The 26,922-nt window shown below is 41.1% G+C and overlaps 1 protein-coding gene and 1 long non-coding RNA gene across 6 annotated transcripts in view; one reads left to right on the top strand and one right to left on the bottom strand.

The window, feature by feature from the left end:
- CDK14 (cyclin dependent kinase 14) overlaps positions 1-5,888 on the top strand; it is a 628,470-nt gene extending 622,582 nt beyond the window's left edge. For all 5 annotated transcript variants that reach the window (XM_073677399.1, XM_073677397.1, XM_073677401.1 and 2 more), the window contains one exon: positions 5,638-5,888. The gene's annotated coding sequence lies outside the window, so the exon portion shown is untranslated. The remainder of the gene's footprint in view (positions 1-5,637) is intronic.
- The window catches only part of LOC141264951 (uncharacterized), a 94,598-nt gene that overhangs the window by 15,416 nt on the left and 52,260 nt on the right, over positions 1-26,922 (bottom strand). The gene's annotated exons all lie outside the window — the stretch shown is intronic.

Raw genomic sequence — 26,922 nt, 5'->3', positions numbered from 1 at the left:
TGGAGCACTGCAGGGCCCATAATGACTTCTATACAAATGTGACTGTGACTGATACCTTTGGCTTAAAGAGAACCTTTCATTAGATCATAAGTGTCCAGTTTTTATTCTCATTTTATTCCTGCTGCTCTCCTGAGTATGTCATTTTTTGTTTTTCTGAATCCTGCCATACGGTTCCAAAGATATGGACTGTTTTATTTAGTGCTAAAGCCTTTACCTAGGGGGCGCCGCTCACAGGATCCTCAGGGGCGTGTCTTAAGACTTCTTTACATAATGATCCTGTGAGCCACGCCCCCTTACGACCAGAAGAATAAGCACTAACTAAAAAGGCCCATATCTCTGGAGCCATATGGTAGTTTTCAGAAAAAAATAAAACCGCAAGAAACCGAATACTCAGGGGAACAGCGGCAATAAAAGAAGAGCAAAAACTGGACCTTTTTGACTGAGATGAGCTACAGTACCAGGCACGGTCACACTACTGTTGATCAATGGGGGATTCTGTAGGTTGAACTCCCATGATTATAGATTAATAGCCTAAGATTTTTTATTTTTTTTCTTTTCATTATTTTACACAGCAGAAAAAAAAATTGCATAGAAAAAAACAACTCAAAACTATAAATCTTAAAATAATAATTTAGTAAAACAGTAGAAAAAAAAATATAGGTTTATATATAGAAAAATCTATATATTGCATACATTTCTTTTTCGTGAGAAAATACTCTGAACAAGGGCATGGATTATTTTATTTCTATATGTATGTGTGCATTTTCTCCGAATGTCATTGTGCCAGAGAGGGCCTTATTGTTCTTAGTAGAACTGGTTTGCTTATGTCTAAATTCAGTAGGGCAGAAAGCGCAGCTGCACAGATAATACATTCTCCCCAAGGGCTTTGGCTGAGCAAATTAGGTGTCAATGGGGTGCCTGTGCAGGCAGTACTTCCTCTAATTAGTCTCCGGAGCCTAGTCGGTGGCAGGTAGAAGATGATCTAATCAGTTACTCTCTGTCTGATGCTTGCAATGTGTAGAAATCCTGGCAGGCATGGTCTGCTCCCACAGGTCATTCACCTGCGCAGCGAGAGTCCTTGTTTTCCTTTTTCATCTTTTTTTTTTTTTTTATATAGCATGATGCATTTTTGGAATCGTGATTCACCCCAAAATGTCCGCTTTGTCCTGTGCAAAACCATTGAGCTTTTCATTTTACTTCTTTATATTAAGGCTGGGCTGAGGTTTGTTGTAAAGCGACTATTCTATAACAATCAGAAATCGAGATGTGTGAGCTTAAATCAGTATACAAGGAAATCTGGAAAGACATTTCTATGTGTCAGCTGATTAAACATCCAGTAGAGCATACTTGTCAATTCTTCCAAGACGTCCCGGACCCCCGGAAGGGTCAACAAAATTTCTGTGTCCTATGAAAACCACCAAACCTCTCAATTCCTGAAGGTTTTTTTTTTTGTGCCTCCTGAAGGGAGTCAGATATTAAAGCTCTGAGGGGGGATAGTCTGAAGCTAGCCATACATATTAGATGGCTGCCAGTAGAAGAGCCAACCAATCATTTGTCTGACAGCCATCTTTCCTAGTTCTCTATGAGAAACCTGCATGCTGACACGGTGGCCGGTGACTTTTCTCTGGGACAACAATGAAATTGTCAGTCCGAAATCGGATATGCACGGTTAACATCTCCCTTGACCATCAGTTGACCGTGTGAAGTGTCCCCATTTTGCCGCAACCGCTGTTTTTTTTGTCAATGGCCAGTAATGACAAGAGTGCCGAGGGTAGAGAACCAAGTTGAAGTTCCAGGGCTTTAGTACCAAATTGGAACAAGGTCTTTTTAAAAGGGGATGTCCACTACCCAGACAACCCCTATGTTTCCCCTGAATAAAATAACACTTATACTGACCTCCTATGCAGGCGCCATTCCAGCAGTGTCGACAGTGGCTCTCCTGGGGCTCACGTGACATCAGTGGCTTCACTCTTCTCTCCTATGGATGTAATTGACATCCGGAGCAAGTGAGAGCAGCAGCAGCTCTCACTTCCTTTGGATGTCTTTTTTTTAACCGAAGGAGGGGAGAGTGAAGTCAGCGTTGATTGGCTGCAGGGATCGCATGACATAATGTCATGTGAGCCCCAAGAGAGCCAGTGCTGACACCACTAGAGGAGAGTATAAGTATTATTATTTTACTGATTGGAAATATAGGGATCCGGAAGGGGTTGTTCGTGAACTAGGCTACCCCCTTAACCATCAGGCCATTGAGGCTCAATAAGCAACAAAGCCTGGCTCTGATTGCAGCCTGTGCTCTTCCATATAATTATGCCCTTACTCAGAGAGAAGAGGAGACCTAGGAGCAGGTGGAAGGAGCTTTGGAGGCTCATCTGGAAGTGGTTGACCGGCCAGATATCATTATGCTCTTACAGAGAAGAGGAGAAATAGGAGCAGGTAGAATGCGCTTTGGAGACTCAACCAGAAGTGGTTGACCATTTCTTTGTTGGTTTACATGGTACTTCACTGTAAAATTGTGGTGTAACAATATCAGAACAAACAGATTATTTAGGTATTTTTGGCATTTTTATTATGTATCTGTAAAAAAAAAATGTCACCAGATTCTTTACGGATGAAGATTTTAGCAGCTTGTCACTTTTTGGAAAGAAGTCGTCTTCCACAGTTCCTGTTCTTATTTCTATAACTTATGTTCTGTTCTACAAGAATTTTGTTTGAAAAGTGCTGAAAATCCATTTATCACCTGAAATGTTTAAGTTTTGCAAAACTAAAAAAAAAAAAAAAAAAAAACTACCGAGCTTGATTCTCCAGACTATATAATGGAAAGTCAGCACTTAATGGTCTAAGTATGTGATGGTCTTCAAGGACACGATCTCCTTAAAATATATATACGCATGCACTGAAGCCATCAAACGAGTCTTCAACAGACGATCTACGATAATGGTCCTCAACCTTGTGTAGCTTACAAGTCACTTTCAAGTACGACAAGATGTACTGAGCCACGTTGAACATTTAACCCCTTCCATTCCCGTGATACGTAAATTAAAAGGCAGATGGCACGGTGCCTGTGCAAGAAACCCGTTATCTTACGTGCCGAAGCTTTGATGGTGCGATCAGGATGTCACACTAACAACCTAATCCTAGACGAGCAACTAAAATAATCAGTTCCAAGTTACTAAAAAAAAAAAAAACCTCTAAATACGGCGCTCATTATGTTGGAGTTTGGAGCTAATATTATGATAATCAAAGGCTGGATCCTACTACTATGGGATGATGGAGGTGGCTCCCATGATGCCGGCTCTTGTAGGGTTTTTATTGACTGGAATTTGCCAAACAGTTTTAAAAAATTTTGGTAAATAAAAATTAGTTTGTTCATAGATGAAGGGGGGGATGAATATAAACTGAATGACTTGCATGGAGACCTGGGTGTTTAGGGCCAGAAGAAGGTGACCCTTTAGATACCATTCTAGGACAGCTTCACCACGGATGAAGGAAATTTTCTCAAGAATAAGGCTGTTGTGGTGGATTTGCTAATACATGAATAATCTAGATATCGGAGACTCTTCCAAATTGAAATCCTTTCAATTTTGTCACCAAGCTCAGCCCCTATACTGGGAGTAAGGCCAGCTTATAAGTCACATTCATAAAAATGAATGTATCTTCTATCTTCTTGTGTCCCTGTGCCATCCAGACAAATATTTGACTAAGTGAAGACTTACACCTTACATTAATTAATAGTCTCTCTTGGTACAAACCCAACGTTCTACATAAGAAGTCTTATTTTTGAGGGTCGAATGTCTTATTTGAAACCCTTTTTTGTTATTTTTAAGCTCTAGACACATTGTTAATATGCCTCCTTCAGAACTTACCCTGCAAACTTTTCCCAAGGTCTAATTTAGTTTGCTTTGGTTCTGACTAGCAAACTGTCCATGCAAAAAAACTGTTTGAAGTTTTTTCAGATATTCTGGATATTTAACCCGAACATAAAGTTAACAGAAAGTTAAGTGGGGTACTGGAGTGCAGTGCTCCATTCCTTAAGTTTTTTCATTGACAGGAAAGTTTTGTTACCAGGCACATTTTATTATTGCGCTGAGTCTCCGCTACACTGACGCCATTGAGTTCTTCACCTCTGCCCATGTAGATGGCATGAGCCGCCAAGCTCACCGGATTGGCTGCAGTGCTGCCAAAATGATCTTACAGCTGCTGACAGCAACAAACACCAGAGCAGTGGTGGAGACTCAATACTGGATGACTAAAGCACTATGGACACAGGTTTTCTGAAAATGGAAAACCCCTTTAAAAGAGTTACTGTCATTTCAAAAACTTTTGAAACTTTATGGTGACATCAAGAGTTGTAGTCACTGGGCTTCGAAGGGGCTGTGACCATCTCCAATTGCTAAAACAAAGAAGCAGAAGTGCTCAGCGGAGCTGTGGTCTTCTTTAGAAAGGGTCGTTAGCTTAGAAAGGGCAATAGATTTTTTTTTTTTTTTTTTAGCGCTTTTGCTTCTTCCGTTACTTCTTGGGGTCTCTACACCCAGACCTTCTCCATTTATAACTTCCGACATGTTTTTTGAAATGACAGTTACTCTTTAAAGGACTTGTGTACGTAATTGTATTACTAACCTTTCATATAAAGTCAAGGATGAGATTAGGAACAGATTCTGCCTCATCTAATTAAGGAAATTTTTCCCAAAAATTTCCAGGAGTGGAACAGATCTACCCAAAGTTTAGTTTTGGTAAATTACAAAAAAAAACAGAATGCCATGAACAGCATGGGAATTGGAACAGATTCCTCCCTATGAAATCAGGACAAGGTTTTCCAAAAACTCACAGGAGGGATTCTGATCCAACCCAAAAGGTGCATTTTCATTGCATGATTATCGGCAAACAGCGTTCCTAGAAACGCTCATTTGCCAATAACCGTGCAGTGTAAACAGGTTGCCTATCACCTGATGAACAAGCAAAATGCTCATTCGTTAGGTTAAAGTTTGCCTAAAAGATATTCGTTCTCAAAAACACAAACCCGAACCGTGCTGCCGAGAACAAATGCAGCCTATGTGCACAGAACGACCGAATAGAGAGCCGACCTGAAAACATGTTGCCTATCGATAGTCGTTTAACGCCGCGCATTGACTGGTGTAAATGTACCTTTAGTAAAGAGGATTGGTGCTTGGTAAATGGCAGGAAACTTTTGGTTCTTGTTTTTGCCTAGATCTGAATGGTCTAACGTTGAAGCAGATTGGTTTTGATGGGACATTACTGGTTGAACTTACACAGTCATGACTCTTCGGAAGTTAGCGGGAGTCGGCCAGTTAGAGTGTGTTCACACCGAGTTTATGAGTTTCCAAAAATCACGAGGAGTTAAAAAACCATGAGTTCATTGGAGAGTTGCAGTTTCTACTCCAAAAGCTCAACAACAAAAAAAAACCTCACACCCTTAAAAGTTACAACTCTGAACCAAATAGGTCAACTATTTACTTCTGGGTTCCAATGAGCGAGCATTGAGTTCTAACTCCTAAAACCTGAAAAAACCCTTATGGTTAAGAAAAATATATTTTTACCTATGTTAGCTCTTTCGATGGTCATTGGTCAAAACTTTTTTATTTTCCTATCATGTTCACTTCGTGTTTTCTTCTTTTCCAGGAGAAAAAAAAAAAGTCAAAAACTGCAGAAATTCATGGAAGAAGAAGACATTTGCCTTACGGAGAGAACTTTTGACGGTTGATCATCAACCATAAGCGGACTCATCACTCAAAACAATATTCCACCCACTTATTTGCTTCAAGCCTTGCACGCGGTTTGCTACCTTGTGATTTATATGAAGATTAAAATGTAATATCTACATGCCATCTTTTTTTTTTTTTGTTATTTTATCTCTCCGATTTCATTTCAGGCAACACATACGTATATGCTCATGTCTCTAAACTTTCCTAAGATTTTTTTTCTTATGAGGCTGTAAGCCTAGAATACGACTATTTAATGGTTTGCAAGACTTTTCTTAGCGAAAAGCAGGGGAAAAAAATCTCGTTTGCAATAAATGTTTGAAGCGAATTCATACTGGATCATTTAGTATACATTTCTATACAAGGACTTTAATATCATTGGGCGTTGGGGCCTGTTCTTATAATTAGCAATATTATGTTGAACATCAAAGCTGTTAATACGAGGCTTTGGATGAGAAAACATTGACATTTGTACTTCTCTATAACAATGTGTAATGTATTCATGGTTTTTAGAATAAAGCATATGTAGAATATGAATGGAAACGCGCGGGATGGGTTACAATTTTTTTCACTTTTAAAGCTATGGTCTAGTGCAAAGAATCTTTTTTTTTTTTTTATTTGCATTCCATGTTATTCTTATGATTCAAACAGATATTCAAAGGGATCATAAAAAACACCCCCTTTACCCAAACTCCACCACATGGAAACAACCATTACCCATTTGTAATACTCCGGTTTCTTCTTACCAATATATTACTCACTCTTCACCTACATGCAGCAGCTCTGCCTTCCTTTCTCACAGTGGGAAATCCCAGCATGATCTGTTGTATCAGTTAGAAGCGGAGGGGTGTATTGAGCTGAAATTCTCTCTGGTCAGAACCCTTAAGACTAATATTGTTGGAGATCAGTGTAATTTTGTTTCCTAAACAGGTAAATGCCCATAAAATCAAAATGTCTATCTGAATAAATATAAAAAAAGACCTCCCCTTTATTTATTTTATTTTATAGGGGAACGGTCACTTACCAAAAATATATATGGATTTTTACCTGGTGTAAATGCCGCTGTTCTCCTGAATCCAGCGATGTTTTTCTTTTGTTCCTGCGCCTCTCTGTTTCTGAGATATGGCCCTCTTTTCCCTGTACATAAATCTTGCATTTTTATTGAAGTGGGTGTGGTCCTCAGGGAAACTTAGTTGAGGACCACACCCACTTGACTTAAAAAAAATAATTTACATGCAAGGAAGAAGGGGTTATATCTCAGGAACAGAGAGGCGCAGGAACAAAAGAAAAACATTGCCGGATTCAGGGAAACAGCGACATTTACACCAAGTAATAAAATTCCATCTTTATGGCAATTGACAGGTCCCCTTTAAATTTGTATTTTTAGTTGATAATGTTTCACATTGAGATCTCGTTTTACTGCTAATTTCCCCATAATTATTTGCTATTGCTTGGGACACCACAAAACACGGCAGTCATCTAAAATAATGTATGTCTTTGTATCGGGCACTCCAAAGTCTAGAGAGGAGTAGAAAGAAGTTCCTGATTGTGGCTCATAAAGCAAGGTCCCTCTATGATCACTACTAAATTATTTCATAGTAGTATTGCGAATGTAAATTATCGGAAAATTCACTTACTGTGAAAGGAGTAGCCAATCTTTAGACAATGTTAGAACAGTACCCCAAGAAAAAATAATCAATGACTTTCTAACTGCTAAGATTTCTCGCAAATCACCTGTAATCGATGTTGGATGCCTAGGGCAAGTGTACAATTCCCCTGCAGTGCCTCCACAGGGAAAATAAGGAATTGCATGGTGCAATCAGTAGCTCATCTTCAGTCCAGATAATTACTCTGATTTCCCATAAAAAAATGTATTTTCTAAGTTAAAATATTATTTTTTAATTTTAAAATGGCTACTTCCTACTGGAAACCTCCTTTCCATATTTCTTATGGGCATCATAAATTAGGTAATCTACTAAAAAAAAACACTTGCTTTCTAAGCCAGAGCAGAGAGCTGTTGCCAAAAGGTTGACTTTGGATTCTGATGTGTGCTCAGGTCACCCAGCAGAAAGGAGCAATTTGTTTTGTGCTTCCTTGGGTCTAGTGTCCAGTCCGGCTCTCCGCGGCAGCCGGTTTTTACTTCTGCAACTGACATCCTTGGACCGACATCCTGGGTGCCTCCGGTGCCTACTGGGTCCCGCGATGTCACGGTGTTATGGAGCAACTCACACATGACGTTGTGTGATGTCTAGTAGCTAGGTCTCACATGATGTCCTAAGTGCCAGAGACGCCCCTGATGCCGGATGCAGAAGTGAGGACCGGTTGTCTCGGAGGAATAGACAAGGGCAGCATGAATCAAATTGCTCATTTCTGTCACCCAATCATTTCACTTCTGAATTTTGAGAGATTAAATACAGGGAACATTTATATGACATATAATTTCATAAACCAAAGCAGTTTCCAATTTTCTGCCTTTTATACATTCCATACTGATTGTATAATGTGCATTATGTCTATTTTTTTGGCCATATTAAGAGAGCCATTCCAGTTCCAACTCGAGAGGCAATAAAGTAAAAGCCTAGAATATTTGAAGGATGTCCTTGGTATAATCGGGAAGTAAAGGCCCCCTCTTCTTACATTGGCTGTTATCATGTTCTCCATTTTCCTGGTAAGAAGATGGTGGCTGAAAATATTTCTCTATAGCCCATTTTTGAGCTTGGTCTTCTGATTGTAGACTTTATTTTAATTCATAGACATTGATAAGATTAGGATATTGCCCAGTTGGGAGGTTAAAAAAAGCCATGATTGAATCCAAAATTAGGATCGAGTAGGATCCATTCCTGATGCTGATCCATTCTTGGTTCTGGTCCCCCATCTCAGGACAGTGGGACTCTGGTGCTTGTCTTATTTTACCTAACTTTTATAGAAGAGGTCAGCGTTTGCCTCTTCCATTCAGTTGCTAGTAGACGCGGAGATGGAGAGAAGGTCCATAAGTTCTCATTGCTTTTTAGGAATGGAGAACTTACTAACCTTCAGAGCTACCTTTGCATTGACCTTACAAAAGACAAAGGGCGGAATCTTTTTTTACTACTTCCATTATTTAATTTATTACAGGGAGGAACAGGATGGTAGATCTCTAATTATGGATATCTCTTACTGGCTCTACAGGGATTTTGGTACCAAATATGTTTCCTCTTCCCTGCTATTAGTGCTGATCCCAACAGCTAAGATCATGTTTTATAGTTTACTCTTTATAGGGGATGCCATATTTTTCCATTCGATGCAGGTCCCACCTCTTGCACCCACATCTACCTCGAGAATGGAGCTCCGTGGTGCACCGCTGTCAGCGGAGAGGTGGCCGCCCATCTGCGGCTCAGTTTATTCACTTGTGTGGAAGTTTCTAAACTTGCAGAACATACATACATATCCTGTCGATATGCCACACATGTCCCAGATGGGACAACCCCTTTAATTCAATAACAAAGGGCTTCAGCGAAACGTCAAGTTTTTCCAAGTTCTTTTACAAGCTCAACCCAGTTCCCTGGATGAGCCTCACGATTTTCAGCTAAAATTGCTGATCTACAATGTAACTGTGCCCATAACGCCTCCCTTAGTGCCTATTACAGTAGTGCATCTACCAACCAAAATTTGGAGTAACTAAACTTTAATTTTTTTTTTTTATTTTGTCCAGCACGAAAAGTTATGAAACTTTTCAAAATCACTTAGTGCAAAAAATTGCAAGTAAGTGGCTTCCAAACCCCAGCTTCTCCCCAGTCTATTTACCTACATTTATAACAGAACGTACTCATTTGGAGTACAGCTGATGGCAGTGAAAGGGTCAGCAATGCTCCTGTCTCTTCCTCTGAGAGTTGTTCTCATCAGCACAATCTCTTGTAGCAGCGTATCACCAGAGTTAGGGCTCTTTTCGAACGTCCATTATCATCAGATTGCAATGCATGGACTGGCCATGTGTCTCCCCACCCCGAGCGTAACAGCTTCATAGAAATACATGAAGCTGTCTCGCTGGGGATTTGGATATGCATGGCCAGTTTGTGCATTACGATCCAAGATTGGAGCAATGATCATTTGAAAGAGCCCTTAGTAAGACTCAGGTGCTAAGCTGAAACTCTCACCGCCATCATCTGTACTCCAAATGAGTAATCTCTTAATAAAGTGATTTGAAAAGTTTCATATGCTTTCCATGCTGGACAAAATTAAAATAAATAAATCAAAATTTACTTTTTAATGTTCTAGTAGGACATGTGGCTTCACATTAGAGGGAAAAGTGGCTGATGGAAACTTACAATGCTATCTTCAGAATGGATCCTCGCCTAAGGCGGCACTGCCCTCTCCCGATGACTGTACTGCCGAACATGCTGGCCACATCTTCCATTATTACATCGAACTTTGGGTGGTAGGTGCGGAGATGGAGAAATGATTGTGACCATTTTTGGAACACAACTTGTCACAGTGACCCCTCATCTCCAACCAGAAAAGCTGAGGGGTGTAACCTTGACTCCTAAGAAACTGGAAGAGTCCTAACATGAAACATATGCAATAATGATATTGGTAGCATGCAATAGTTACCTATTCTGGCCAAGGACATAAACCCTTTACATATGGCATATCAGGAGGGCAATGACATTGAGGCACAGATGGGGGAGGGGACACATGGGTCTCCAAATATTTGGGTAAACACATCATCACTGTGATATTATTATTATAATGCAGAGTCTCACATATTAATATATTTAATTCCTTAACTCAACTAGAAATGGGTAAAATTATCCGCAGAATTTCCTGACTCCAAAGTAAAAACACACACAAAAAAAATTCTCCCGATTTTTTTTTTTTCAGGCTCAATTCTATAATTTTTCAAACTAAGATGATTTTCTATCAAAAGTTATAAAAAAGTTAAACTTTTTAACTAGCCGTCACATTATTTTCTAGTTATACCCTGATCATTTTGGTCACATTTAATAAAAATTATTCTTATTTTTATTTTTTATTTAATTATATAGTACATAGGGATTGAAAAAAAAAAAAATGAGAAAGAGTGAAGGGGGTCCTTATCGGTACTCCAGAATGGCTACTTGCTTTTGTTGAACAGTATTTGACCCCCATCAGTACGAGGGTCAGAATAGTTCATGAACTGATGCACTTATAAGATTGCATCTTTGCATTTGCAATCAGAACGTGGCGAATGCAGCCTTTCATAGTTTTTCGTAAAATGCACTCGTTTTTTGATATACGTAAAATACAAACTTACAAAAATGGTGCCAGTGTTGATTAACCCTCGAGAACCAGACTGGGTCGTTGCTTTGGGGGTGACCGCACATTTGGCCTATTTCATATTACATTAGTCTGTTTATTTAGCCCAGCGATTCTCAAACTGAAGACCTAGTACCCTTATGACCCAGGGGTGAGAAAGATTTTGAGTTTGCAAATTCTGTCAAAATACCAAAAATGGGAGTGTTTATTTTATTTTATTTTTTCAAAGAAAAGCCAAAGACTGCCTACCCCTCTTTTAGGCTGTGTGCACATGGTGCTTTGTTACTGAGCTTTTGGTGCAGAAACTCAAAAGATATTGAAAAAGTTTTGAGATTTGGAGAATTTCTGCTCCAAAAATGCTTCCAAAAATCTCAGTGTGCACATAGCCTTAGACTAGATTTTTGCATTTACACAATTTTTTTCAATGAGCCAGATGTGAATCGATGTTTTTCTAATGTCAGCGCTAACCTACGGCTTTACCTAAAGTAATGCTTACTAACTTGTCTGGGAGAGAAGACCTCCCAAACTGAAAGGAGAGGTGGCAATTCTCCCTGCTAAAACCTTATGGAGATTATCAATTTTCTTGCACCCCGGCTCCCTGCGAAGGTGGTGACCAAAGGGTGAAGGGGGTCGGAGAATAGGCATAAACTTTAATAGAGGTTGTGGTTGTAACCCATATTTTTCTGCAAAACTACCTGACTTGGATGCCACCATTAAAAATATGTCTAAAATGGTCCCATTGAAGGGACCCAATACCTAAGGACTATCCTGATTTGTGGGTGGAGGGTGTAAATAAAACCTACCCCTTTTTGGCCCAGTACACCACAAAGTTGATGGGTCTATTGCCCAAAAAGTCTATGATAAACCTTTATGGCAAAATCGGTAGTATATGTGATAAATGCCTGATCTATTACCATTTAAGGAGAGGAGAGATGCGGTAAATCCCAGGTGCTGCCATAGACAGAGGTGATTCAAAGCGATAAGTATAAAAAAGTGTAAAAAGTTCCTAGTTTATTCCTGTAACGCGTTTTGAAGTAGGTCTTAGTCCTTGCTTTGGCCCTCCAAAACGCGTTGCAGGAATAAAAAATTTTTATACTTACCGCTTGGAATCACCTCCGGCTGTGGGAGGGTCCGGGATTTACCGCACTTCTACTCTCCTTGATATGTCCTCTCCTCTCCTTGATATATCCTCTACTCATCGGGTGTGAGCACAGCTGTTGGAGAAGTAGGCATCACTGGATTTTAAATCACTCTTCCACAGAGTTGTGTAGCACACAACCCGTCCAGGTGAGCAACAAACCCTCCAACCTATATTCTTTTTTTTTTCTCTCCGCAGCTGATCTATTTCCATGGAATTCAAAGGGGAAGTCTATGGGAGATGGGAAAATAGCCAAACCAATGTGAGAATACCCCTTTAATAAACCGATTAATTCTAATATAAAGTTGATACCTCCCATGGGTGCCTAGAAGGTCACAGAAAGTTTGAGAATTGCTGGCTTAGTGCATAATAATAGACAGATTTTATCTTCATGGTCTTGTAGGTAGCAGCGTATATTGATGCTTTACTTGTTATTATGTGTATTTTGTGCATAAATAAATAAAGATGTATTTGTGCCTCATCTGATCGTTGTCTTCTTCAGTCGTCTTGGATCTTCCTTCCATTCTTCTACATTGCACCACATATAGAAAAGTTTCCGTATTAGCACATCCGCTGCTATGAGGAAACCTGAATCATATGAAATGATCAGAATATCTGCAAATTGTAGTAAACCATATGTAAAACCAACAAGAAAAAAATACACATTCTCCTTCAGACATGAAGGCCCTAATTAATTGTCTAATTCTGTGTGTTTTGCGCCTTTTTTTTTTGTTTTGTTTTTTTAGATTTACAGCTTCTTTTTTTTTTTTAAATATATTTTTTGTTTTCCACTTTTTGGATATAGTTTAGCAATTCCACATGTTTCTTTGTCTGATTCATTAACTTTAACTTTTTAAAAAGTTGCAAAAATTTGGTGCAATTTCACTCTAGTCCACCCCCGATGTATTTTTGAGACTGCCAAAGTTTTGGCACAATAAGCCGCAAAAGCAGTTCAAGACAGGAAAAAATTCCCTTTTTTTAAAAAACTCAAAATGGTGCACGCATTCATGAATTTGGCGCCAAAAACGACAACTAATACCAGAAGACAAAAATGGAAAGTAACTTAACCCTCCTACCATGAAAAATGAATCTGGGCCGAAATGGTTTTCATGTTTTTAAATGTATATTCTTGTTCATAGGGGGCAGTATTATAGTAGTTATATTCTTGTACATAGGGAGTAGTATTATAGTAGTTATATTCTTGTACATAGGGAGTAGTATTATAGTAGTTATATTCTTGTACATAGGAGCAGTATTATAGTAGTTATATTCTTGTACATAGGGGCAGTATTATAGTAGTTATATTCTTGTACATAGGAGCAGTATTATAGTAGTTATATTCTTGTACATAGGGGCAGTATTATAGTAGTTATATTTTTATACATAGGAGCAGTATTATAGTAGTTATATTCTTGTTCATAGGGGACAGTATTATAGTAGTTATATTCTTGTACATAGGGGCAGTATTATAGTTGTTATATTCTTGTACATAGGGGCAGTATTATAGTAGTTATATTCTTGTACATAGGGAGCAGTATTATAGTAGTTATTTTCTTGTACATAGGAGCAGTATTATAGTAGTTATATTCTTGTACATAGGGGCAGTATTATAGTAGTTCTTTTCTTGTACATAGGGGCAGTATTATAGTTGTTATATTCTTGTAAATAGAGGGCAGTATTATAGTAGTCATATTCTTGTACATAGGGGCAGTATTATAGTAGTTATTTTCTTGTACATAGGAGCAGTATTATAGTAGTTATATTCTTGTACATAGGGAGCAGTATTATAGTAGTTATATTCATGTATATAGGGGGCAGTATTATAGTAGTTATATTCTTGTACATAGGAGCAGTATTATAGTAGTTATATTCTTGTACATAGGAGCAGTATTATAGTAGTTATATTCTTGTACATAGGTGCAGTATTATTGTAGTTATATTCTTGTACATAGGAGCAGTATTATAGTAGTTATATTCTTGTACTTAGGAGCAGTATTATAGTAGTTATATTCTTGTACATAGGGAGTAGTATTATAGTAGTTATATTCTTGTACATAGGGAGCAGTATTACAGTAGTTATATTCTTGTACATAGGGAGTAGTATTATAGTAGTTATATTCTTGTTCTTAGGAGCAGTATTATAGTAGTTATATTCTTGTACATAGGGGTAGTGTTATAGTAGTTATATTCTTGTACATAGGGAGTAATATTATAGTAGTTATATTCTTGGATATATGAGCAGTATTATAGTACCGTATTTTTCGGACTATAAGATGCACCGGTCCATAAGACGCACCTAGGTTTTAGAGGAGGAAAAAAAAAATGTGAGCAAAAAATGTGTTCATGATGCACTTTTAAGGGGGAGGGGGGTCTTCTGCTGGTATAGGGGTAATATCCCCCAATTCTGACAATATCCCCTATCCTGGTAAATATGCCCCCCCCCCTTCCTTTTATACGTGGTCCTCATCCCTATCCTGGTATGCATGGCACCCCTTATCCCTATCCTGGTATGCATGGCACCCCTAATTCCTATCCTGGTATGCATGGCACAGCAATCCCCATCCTGGTGTGCATGGCACAGCAATCCCCATCCTGGTATGCATGGCACCCCTCATCCCTATCCTGATATGCATGGCACCCCTCATCCCTGTCCTGGTATGCATGGCCCCCTCATCCCTGTCCTGGTATGCATGGCACCCCTAATCCCTATCCTGGTATGTATGGCACCCCTAATCTCTATCCTGGTATGCATGGCACCCCTAATCCCTATCCTGCTATGCATGGCACCCCTAATCCCTATCCTGGTATGCATGGCACAGCAATCCCCATCCTGGTATGCGTGGCACAGCAATCCCCAGCCTGGTATGCATGGCACCCCTCATCCCTATCCTGATATGCATGGCACCCCTCATCCCTGTCCTGGTATGCATGGCCCCCTCATCCCTGTCCTGGTATGCATGGCACCCCTAATCCCTATCCTGGTATGCATGGCACCCCTAATCCCTATCCTGGTATGCATGGCACCCCTAATCCCTATCCTGGTATGCATGGCCTCCTCATCTTTATCCTGTTATGTATGCCCCCCTCAGAGTTATCCTGGTATGTATGGCCCTCTCATCTTTATCTTATGTATGGCCCCCTCATCTTTATCCTGTTATGTATGGCCCCCTCAGCGTTACCCTGGTATGTATGGTCCCCTCATCCTTACCCTGGTATGTATGGCCCCCTCATCCTTACCCTGGTATGTATGGCCCCCTCATCCTTATCCTAGTATGCATGGTCCCCCTAATCCCCATCAGGCTGCACATAAAAAAATTAAACACTCCTACTCACCTTTCTTCTCTCTCCTCCAGCGCTGCGTCCGGTCTGCCCGCACTGATCTCTCCATGTGAGCCGCGCACTGCAAGGAGAGATCAGCTGCCGGAAGTCACTGCCCCCCACGCTGGGACAGTGTGCGCGGGGAGCAGTGACTTCATGAGCGTGGAGAGAGGTTGAATATTCATGCCCTTTAACAGCGGGCACAGGCGATACCGGCAGCTGCAGGAGCCGCAGCGTGGCTACACTGTGTGCTGCTATTAAGGAGCATGAATATTCAGTGCTCCCCACGCCATATGGGCGTGGGGAGCAGTGAATATTCATTTTCTTTAGCAGCGGGGACAGTGTAGGCTGCAGCGGGCGGCTGCTGCCTCCTGTGCCCCGCTCCTCCACCGCTACCGCTCCCCCCACACCCCACAATATATATACACCCCCCCAACATTCGGACTTTAAGACGCACCCCCCATTTTCCTCTAAAATTTTGGAGGAAAAAAGTGTGTCTTATAGTCCGAAAAATACGGTAGTTATATTCTTGTACATTGGGGTAGTATTATAGTAGTTATATTTTTGTACATAGGAGGCAGTATTATAGTAGTTATATTCTTGTACAAAGGAGGCAGTATTATAGTAGTTATATCCTTGTATATAGGGGGCAGTATTATAGTAGTTATATTCTTGTACATAGGGGCAGTATTATAGTAGTTATATTCATGTACATAGGAGCAGTATTATAGTAGTTATATTCTTGTACATAGGGGGCAGTAGTATAGTAGTTATATTCTTGTACATAGGGGGCAGTAGTATAGTAGTTATATTCTTGTACATAGGAGCAGTATTATAGTAGTTATATTCTTGTACATAGGAGCAGTATTATAGTAGTTATATTCTTGTACATAGGAGCAGTATTATAGTAGTTATATTCTTGTACATAGTGGGGCTGTATTATAGTAGTTATATTCTTGGACATAGAGAGCAGTATTATAGTAGTTATATTCTTGTACATAGGGGGCAGTATTATAGTAGTTATAGGCTATGTGCCCACGTTGCATTTATGAAGCAGAAAATTTCTGCTGCATAAATGCAAGTCCTCTCCCGGAAAAACGCATGCGGAATTCCGCACGCGTTTATCGCGCATTTTTCGCGCGTTTATCACGCGTTTTCCACATGCGGAATTGCCTTGCGTTTTTTATGCATTGGACAAAGGCAATTCCGCTTGCGGAAACGCTAAATTAAATGACATGCTGCGGATTTTTGAACGCGGCATAAACGCTGCGGAAAAATCCGCAGCATGTGCATAGAACTTGCGGAATCCCATTGGGGAACATGGGGTGCGGATATACATGCGTTTTTCAAGCGTTTACGCTGCGGAAATTCCGCAGCATATACGCTTGAAAAATGCTACGTGGGCACACAGCCATATTCTTGTACATAGGAACAGTATTATAGTAGTTATATTCTTGTACATAGGAGCAGTATTATAGTAGTTATATTCTTGTACATAGTGGGGCTGTATTATAGTAGTTATATTCTTGGACATAGAGAGCAGTATTATAGTAGTTATATTCTTGTACATAGGGGACAGTGTTATAGTAGGTATATTCTTGTACATAGGGAGCAGTATTATAGTAGTTATATTCTTGTACATAGGGGGCAGTATTATAGGAGTTATATTCTTGTACATAGGGGGCAGTATTATAGGAGTTACATTCTTGTGGATAGGAGCAGTATTATAGTAGTTATATTCCTGTACATAGGAGCAGTATTATAGTATTTATATTCCTGTACATAGGAGCAGTATTATAGTATTTATATTCTTGTACTTAGGAGCGGTATAAAAACAGTTACATTTATGGGAGGAAGTGTAGTATTAATTTGTGTTATGTACATTTTCATTTAATATTGATTGAATTGTACAAAGATATTAACTGAATTATCATAGAGGACAATGCAACAAATATTTTTAGTTTGATTAAACTTTAGTCAAATCCTGTGTTAGAAATGAACAAACATTTTCCCCCAAAATTGTCATGGTATATGATTTTATATTTAGACTTTATAAATTAATCACTTTTTTTTTCATTCACACAAACAGAAGAATGCGACAATTTTTTTCCATTTATTTTTTATGTTCTATGCAAAAAGCGGACAGCAAAAAAAAATTCACGCGATGTCTGAACGTGGCGTCTTAAGGTTGGTTATATTAAGGTGCAAACTATATGTTAAAAGCTGAGGAATATGGAAAGGGTCATTAACTTGAGAGTGGTGACCCAGAAAGATCTCCCCAGGCCTGTTCGGATGGCTCTCTTTGGTTCTTTATAATGATGTGAAATTGTCTCAAGCGAGTTTTAACATGTGGTGTGATGGATTGAAGTGTGCGGATACAATTACAGAAAGTTAACTTTGACAGAACAGCTGGTGGTGAGGTTGAATGAATAGGGAAAGTTTCCGCTACCTTCTGCTGTCACACCATCTCCGCTGGCCTTGACCTGCTGCTGGTTGGCTGCAAACAGAGCGTGATTTAAAGGGAATGGATATCCCGGCCAAATCGTGTTATTTAATGTGATGGACTGAGAGGCAGCAGCGGGAAAACCTGGCTGAAACAGATGTCACATTGCTGGATTTGAGCTGTTCACTTGAAGTTCACGTCTCTACATGTGGCGTCCTCTTCTGTCAAGCCTCCCAGTCAGTCATTAAAAGCTATGTCCAACCAAAACATCCTGGAGGTGAAGTTGGATGGATAGAAAAAAAAAAGATAAAAAACAAAGTTTTCGCAAATATAGGCCACAAAATAAGAGAGAAAACAATGTTGTAAAATTCTTGGTTCCGTTATATTCAGAGAAAAAAGTTTCATTAGACCAAATATTTCAACCCCTTGAGAAAGCCACAGCCAGGTGGAAATATACTAAAACATGGTGTCTCTGTTTATTGGCTGCCCATAGAAGGGGGTCCCAAGCTGAAGACCCACCTAAATGACTTCCACATCCCATTAGATGGCAGATGCATAAGGTTTTCATAACAAGACCCCTTTAAATGGGTCTTGATTTTAGGGTAATCGATTCTCTGGGTAACGATGATGGGTCCGAGATAGAAATAATTTAGCAAATGCGTTGCTTGGGAATCTTGTCCCCATTGAGATGTATCAGTGTTGCCCCTATAGGATGCAACAAAAACATCAAAAACTTGTTCAGCAGCACACAAATCTCCAACAAGGCAACCAAAAAAATTCTTTAGGACCAAACTCTACTTCTTTGTGCCTCGAATTTTAAGTTGAAAGGGTCTACAAAATATATATCATTCAATAACAGCTCATGGAGGAAAAGTCTTGTCTTCTTGCCGATCAGCTGCTGAAGAGCCACAGTGTCTTCAATCTGCCGATTTGGCGGGGTGCTGTCAGGTGGACCCCAACTATTTGATGTTGATGGCCTAATCTAACAATAGGCTATTAATTTTGCTAGTCTGAAGAAACTCTTTAAAAAAGGGTTCGTCCCCCCCAAAAATAAGTTGCCCCTATCCTTAGGATAGGAAATAACTGTTCACCTGGTGAGGTGGACACTCCAAGCTTTAGGTCTGGATGTGTACACGGTGCACGGGCATTGGTACAGCAGGCATGTAAGGAAGCAAATACTGTAAGCACTGGAGACCGCAGGCAGTCCGGACACAGGAGAGCTAAGAGGCTTAATACCGAAACAAAAGTGTGTGTGTGTCTTAGAGAACTGACTAAATACTTTTTTTCCCCACTGTATAGGCCAAGTCGGACAATCCAGTGTGAGCTTGCTGAGCCACTTGCAAAGCCTGACGTGTCAGAGTATAGAGTCATTACAAACAGAGTGATCTATTTCAAGTATTTATTTCTGTTAATGTTGATGATTATGGCTTACAGCCAAAGAAAACACAAAAGTCATTATCTCAGTAAATTAGAATAATTTCCAAAAATCACCTGCAAAGGCTTCCTAAATATTTAAAAAGGTCCCTTAGTCTGTTTCGGTAGGCTCCACAATCATGGGGAAGAAGGCAGTCATTGACACACTCCACAAGGAGGGTAATCCACAAAAGGTCATTGCTAAAGAAGCTAGCTGTTCACAGAGTGCTGTATCCAAGCATATTAATGGAAAGTTGAATGGAAGGAAAAAGTGTGGTAGAAAAAGGTGCACAAGCAACCGGGATAACCGCTGCCTTGAAAAGATTGTTAAGAAAAGGTCATTCAAAAATTTGGGGAGACTCACAAGGAGTGGAGTGCTGCTGGAGTCATTGCTTCAAGAGCCACCACACACAGACGTATCCAGGACATGAGCTACAAGTGTCACATTCCTTGTGTCAAGCCACTCATGACCAATAGACAACGCCAGAAGCGTCTTACCTGGGCCAAGGAGAAAAAGACCTGGACTGTGGCTCAGTGGTCCAAGGTGTTGTGTTCAGATGAAAGTAAATTTTGCATTTCATTTGGAAATCAAGGTCCCAGAGTCTGGAGGAAGAGTGGAGAGGCCACAATCCAAGCTGCTGGAGGTCTAATGTGAAGTTTCCACAATCAGTGATGGTTTGGGGAGCCATGTCATCTGCTGGTGTAGGTCCACTGTGATTTATCAAGACCAAAGTCAGCACAGCCATCGAACTGAAATAAATTAACTTTTTGATGATAATCTAATTTTGTGAGAAGCACCTCTACATGCTTGTTTTTAATGAATGGTTAAACTAGAACACTAAAATGCTAAGTAATACTTCCTTAGGATGCCCAAAAATACCCCTATTTAGTCCATAAATAATGCCGTCATACCATGTCTAAATACTACAGTCATAGTGTCCCCTAAAAATTATTACTATAAAGTGTCCATTAACACTTCCATATATTTCCTACATTATGCCATCATTCATTGCCTAAATAATACTGGTATACAATGACTTTTTTCGGAAAGACCTGCAGCTCAGCGGATCCTAGCGGCTGTCATGGGATTGCAGATATTTAATTTGCATAGTGGTGGTCGTATGCCACCTATTGTCTCAGAAGATCATGCTCCCGTGACAACTGCTGGAACCGGTAAGCGAAGCAGAATCCTAATGGTGTGTTTCATACTCCCTTCTAGGATTCGCTAAGCTGTAGGGGTGGCCGAAATCTCATGGGTGGACAACACTTTTAAGGCATTGAAGGTGTCACGCAAGGTGTGGGAAAGACTAAATGCAGCACGAAGGGATGAGGGGAAGGGAGCCCAGACACTAGGGAAAGGAGGAGTGGAGACCACTTAGGCTGATCTGATATCACCCTGTCTCCCCTAACGTCCCTATATTGGTTCCTCACCAATCGCCACACAGGAACTTAAAACCCTGTATTTCCCTAGAGCTAGGCTAGGTTAGTCCCCACTAACAACTAAAGACAACAAGGTAGACAGAAAAGGGGGAAAGTAACATAGCTTGAGCCGATTTCAGAGATAAAGCACACATGTCCTCTTAGCACCAGAGAGGAAGTAAGAACAGCATGAGCTACAAGATTTCACAAGGTAACATGTGAATATCGCCGACACCTTCCTGCTGCAAAGTGAAACTATTTAAATACCCAGGCAATGGTGTCAATTAGAGCAGGAAGGAGGTAGCCACGGGTCCTAGAGTGAAACAGCTAAGAAGGTGTCTGTAATGCCAAACGAAGAGATCTTCTGCAACCAACTGCAGGGCGACTGTCTGTCACATCTGACACACCCTTGACCGTACCCCCCCTACAAGTGGCCTCCGCTCACTTAGGACCAGGTTTCTCAGGATAAGAAGTGTGGAATAAACGAACCAACCAGGGAGTGTTCACCTCTGATGCTGAAACCCACATCCTCTCCTCTGGACCATAACCCTTCCAGTGCACTAAGTATTTTACTTCTTGAGTAAGGACCTGTGGAAAATATTGTGGACTTTAAGGGCCTGAGGAAGCTCAAGACCAAACGCTGCTGGGTTAATGACGGCGGTTATTTTATAGGGACCAATAAACCTAGGTCTCAGCTTCCAAGAAGGGACTTTCAACCTGATATTCTTGGTAGACAACCACACAAAGTCATTCACATTCAGGTCCGGACCTGGCAAGCGTTTTCTGTCAGACATGCGTTTATACCTGTCTCCCATGATCTGGTAACTGTATGCACCAAAGCACGGTGACCTGCAAGTGGATTCTATCTTGACGATGATTATTAATGGCAAATTCTACTAGCGGTAAGTAGGATGCCCAATCCTCCTGATTTTCGGAGATGAAACACCTGAGGTATGTCTCCAAATTTTGATTGACACTCTCGGTCTGTCCATTCGACTGAGGGTGGAAAGCAGAGGAAAAGGATAGCTGCACCCCCAGTCGAGAACAGAATGCCTTCCAGAACTTGGAAAGAAACTGTGTCCCCTGATCTGACACCATATTGGAGGGAACGCCGGGAAGCTTCACGATCTCATTTATGAACACCTGAGCAAGAGTCTTGGCATTTGGAGGTGCAGGCAATGCGACGAAGTGAACCATTTTAATGAACCTATCTACAACCATCAAAACCACCGTTTTGCCTGCACAAACCGGTAGGTCAGTAATAAAATCCATAGACAAGTGTGTCCATGGTCTACTGGGGATAGGTAGCGGAAGAAGAGTACCAGACAGATGGGTATGCGAACCCTTAGAATGTGCGCAAATACTACAAGCAGATACTTGTTCAGTCACATCCCGAAGCAACCCAGGCCACCAAAAATGACGAGAGAGGAGATCCACGGTTGCCTTACCACTTGGATGGCCAGCAAGCACAGAGTTATGATGTTCCTTAATTACTTTGCGGCGCAGATTAGATTAGTACAAATAACCTTCCTGAAGGGCAGGAGGCAGGTGTTATGATCTGCTACAAGCACTAAGGAAAGAAAGGAGATCTGTCCCTACAATAGAACTAAGCTAGATCCCTACGATGTAACGGGGAACCTGATCCTGCGATCAGACCCGCTAAAGTCCTCGGCTAGTCTGTACGAAGACCTATAGATGCAAGGGAGGGATCCCTACAAGAACTAGGGACTGGGATAAAGTTGGGCACCTCCTAGCAGAAATTGTAGCAGTAAAAGACAAACACACAACATAGAACATAAAGGTCCGAAGACCAAGCTAAACAGACTGAGAAAGGTAACTAAGCACAAGGCTAACTTAAGAGTAGAAATTACAATGAAGTCCAGCAAGGCCAGGAGGGCGGAGGAGGATTAAATAGGCAAACAAGGTCATGTGACCAGCAAGATAGAAAAAACCTAACAGGAGAGTTCTAACAGTACCCCCTCTTCTATGAGGATCCTCCGGATCCCCTAGGCCCAGGCTTATCAGGAAACCTCTTGTGAAACGCTCTGACAAGTCTGGAAGCAGAAACATCATCCGCCCTCACCCATGAGTTATCCTCGGGTCCGAAACCTTTCCAAGCGACAAGATACTGCAAACTCCCTCTATACCGTCTAGAATTTAGGATGCGGGAAATTTCTTATTCCCCGTCCTCCACCACCGGAGGAACAGTGGCAGAGACGTCTCCATTCGACACACAAGCTCTTTTCAACAGAGAAACATGAAACACCGGATTAATCTTCCAGGAGGTAGGAACCTCCAACCTAACAGCAGATTGGTTAACTACCTGAAGCTCCTTAAAGGGCCCTACAAACTTGGGACCCAATTTTTTTAGAAGGAATCCTCAACCGCAGATTCTTAGAGGACAACCAAACCATGTCACCAATAGCAAACAAAACCTCTTGCCGTTTCCTATCAAAGTACCTCTTAGATTTTTTATTAGCCTTCTGAAGATTACCACGCACATCCGTCCAAACTCTCTCCAAATCACCGGAAAAACTCTCCTCCTCAGGCACAGCCGAAACCAATTTGGAGAATGACCCAAAAGACGGATGTCTCCCAGAACAACAAAAAAAAGGCGAACAACCAGCAGAAGAGGATGTATGGTTGTTAAGAGCAAACTCAGCAAGTGGCAGAAACTCAGACCACCCCTCCTGATTGTCTGCCACAAAACAACGCAAGAACTGGTCAACATCCTGATTCTTCCTTTCTGTCTGGCCATTAGACTCAGGATGATATCCGGATGAAAACGACAAATGAACTCCCAACCTGTCACAAAAAGCACGCCAAAAACGAGCCACGAACTGAGGTCCCCTATCCGAAACAATGTCAGTAGGAACGCCATGTAGTCTGACAATTTCCTTGACAAAGGCCTTAGCGAGTGTCTTAGCGCAGGGCAGTTTGATGAAAGGAACCAAGTGACACATCTTGCTAAAATGGTCCACGACCACCCAGATGACCGTGAAACCTTCAGAGGGGGGAAGGTCAGTAATAAAGTCCATAGCCAGATGTGTGCAAGGTGCACTAGGAACCTCCAGAGGGCAAAGCAACCCCGCTGCAGGAGTATGTGAAGACTTAGATCTAGCACACACCGTACATTGACGCACCCACTTAATGACTTCCTTCTGCCATCCAGGCCACCAAAAACTGCGACCCACCAGTCTCTTGGTCTCAGAAATTCCTGGATGACCTGCCAACCGAGACTCATGACACTCAACAAACAAATCTCTCCTAAAGGTCCTAGGCACAAACAACCTCCCATGGGGAGTGTTAGATGGGGCATTCTCCTGTGCTTTAAGAATCTCATCTTCCAAAACGGAGTCCAATGCAGCAATCACAACACCTTCTTGTAAAATCCTCTCCTCCTCCTCAGCACCGACCATGGGAGAAAAGCTGCGAGACAAAGCATCAGCTTTAACATTCTTGGTACCCGGGATGTAAGTAACGGAAAAATTAAACCGCGAGAAAAAAAGTGCCCACCTAGCCTGACGGGCATTCAAGCGCTTGGCAGCATCAAGATAGATCAGATTTTTATGATCAGTGAAAACCTGAATGGGAAATTCAGCACCTTCCAAGAGATGACGCCAGTGTTCAAATGCGAGTTTAATAGCCAGCAATTCCCGATTGCCAATATCGTAATTAAGTTCAGTCTCAGAAAAATTTTTTGAAAAAAAAGCACAGGGATGTACTCCATCCTTGATTTCCTGAGACAACACCGCACCGACCCCCACCGAAGAAGCATCAACCTCAACCAAAAACGGCTTAGTCACATCAGGCTGCATAAGGATAGGATCAGAGCTGAACCTCACCTTTAGAAACACAAAAGCTTCAATGGCCTCAGTAGTCCACTGAACCGCATTAGCACCTTTCTTGGTGAGATCGGTCAGTGGTTTGACAATAATAGAAAATTTTTTAATGAATTTTCTGTAATAATTGGCGAAACCCAAAAACCTCTGTATCGATTTCAAACCAATAGGCCTAGGCCATTCCTGAACCGCCTGAACCTTCACAGGGTCCATCTCAAAGCCTTCGCTGGAGATAATGTAGCCCAAAAAACTAATTCTCTGCACAGCGAACTCACATTTCTCTAGCTTAGCAAAAAGCGAATTGTCAATTAATAACTGTAATACCTCACATACGCTCCGCCAATGAGACTCCAGATCAGGCGAATAAATCAAAATGTCATCCAAATACACAACCACATTTTTGCCGATCAAAGGTCTAAGGATGTCATTAATAAGATTCTGAAAAAATGCTGGAGCATTGGTAAGATCAAAAGGCATAACCAGGTTCTCAAAATGACCCACAGGAGTGTTAAAAGCAGTCTTCCATTCATCACCCTCCTTCATGCGCAACAAATTGTATGCCCCCTGGAGATCAATTTTAGAGAACCACTTGGCCCCCACTAACTGGTTAAACAAATCAGGAATCAATGGCAGTGGGTAAGGATTGCGTACAGTAATTTTATTAATCTCACGAAAGTCCAGACAAGGACGTAAACCGCCGTCCTTTTTTTTAACAAAAAAAAATCCAACAGCCACAGGAGACTTGGAAGGCCTAATGTGACCGGCGGCCAAGCTTGTCTGTATGTATTCCTCCAAAGCCTTCCTCTCAGGAATAGTAAGGTTAAATAAACGACTTTTAGGAAGAGTCGTTCCAGGGACAAATTCAGTGGTACAATCATAGTCTCTATGGGGAGACAAAATTTGTGACTCCTCCTTAGAAAAAACTCTCCAAAAATCCTGAATAGGTACAGGTAATTCCCCTTTTTCCACCGCAGCAATACGTCCGTTACAACACTTGTCATAACACTTAGGACTCCAGGACTTAATTTCATTGGTAGACCAATCCAGTACAGGATTGTGCAATTTTAACCAGGGTAACCCCAAAATTACAGGAGAAGGCAAATTATTTAATACCACCAAATCCAAATTTTCTTGTTGAACACCATTAATAGTGAGGGGAAATTCACAGACCTTGTGAGTAACACTCTTCAAGGGGGAGCCATCGACAGAAACTACAGCAATAGGGGATGTCAAAGGTTTGGGTTTTAATTTAAGTTTTTCCAAGAATCCCCCATCAATCACATTCAGAGTAGAACCACAATCTACAAATATCCGAAATTCAATTAATTCTTCCTGAGCAGTGGTAGTAGCAGAAAGAAATACCCCCTTAGAATTTAAACAGGCAATACGGGCGTAACTGACCTTTTTTTTTTCTTTGTTCATACGAAGTACACAGTTCTTAATAAAATGATCAGATTTTCCGCAATAAAAGCACAAACCTTCAGAAGATCTGCGGTCTTTTTTATGAGAGCGGGGTGCCATCGCTCCGATCTCCATTGGCTCTCCAATGTCAGTACAGACCCTCTCAAGACTCGGAACTGACATGGCAGAGGATTTACTTTCATTAACCCTTGCACGCAGTCTCCTGTCCACCCGTATAGCTAATTGCATAGCCTCCTGCAAGTTTCCAGGTGTGGGATAAGCAATCAGCAAATCCTTAACCCTTTCACCTAGCCCCGCAAGAAACAAACTTTTCAAAGCTGAATCGTTCCACCCCACCTGGGCAGACCACCGACGTAAGTGAGAACAATATTTTTCCACATTACCTGATCCCTGCCTCAAATGTCTTAATTCAGTCTCAGCTGATGAGACACGATGAGGATCATCATACAACAAACCCAAAGCAGAAAAAAAACTATCCACTGATCTAAAGCATGGATCACTAGGTTGGAGAGAAAAGGCCCTGAGGTTCTTTGCGCAAAAGTGACATTATGAACCCTATGCGCTGTGATTCATCACCAGAGGATCTGGGTCTCAAACGAAAATACAATAAACAAGCATTTTTAAAGGAAAAAAATTCCTGTTGATCACCAAAGAATAAATCAGGCAAATGTACCTTTGGCTCCACAAAATGTGCTCCAGAACAGCTACTCACGTGTTGTTGGAGCTCGGCCACCTCCAGAGAGAGTCCCTGCAGGCGTTGAGCCAAATCCTGAACCGACACCATGATGGAAACTGGAAGTCTTTCCTTAGAGATATTTTTGGGCTGGACTTACTGTTATGATCTGCTACAAGCACTAAGGAAAGAAAGGAGATCTGTCCCTACAATAGAACTAAGCTAGATCCCTACGATGTAACGGGGAACCTGATCCTGCGATCAGA

Source organism: Phyllobates terribilis, unplaced genomic scaffold, assembly GCF_046119375.1.
Source record: "Phyllobates terribilis strain yellow unplaced genomic scaffold, ASM4611937v1 Scaffold_4__5_contigs__length_816908805, whole genome shotgun sequence".
Taxonomy (NCBI): domain Eukaryota; kingdom Metazoa; phylum Chordata; class Amphibia; order Anura; family Dendrobatidae; genus Phyllobates; species Phyllobates terribilis.
The sequence above is the reverse complement of the archived record's forward strand: the minus strand, read 5'-3'. Positions and strand labels throughout refer to the sequence as shown.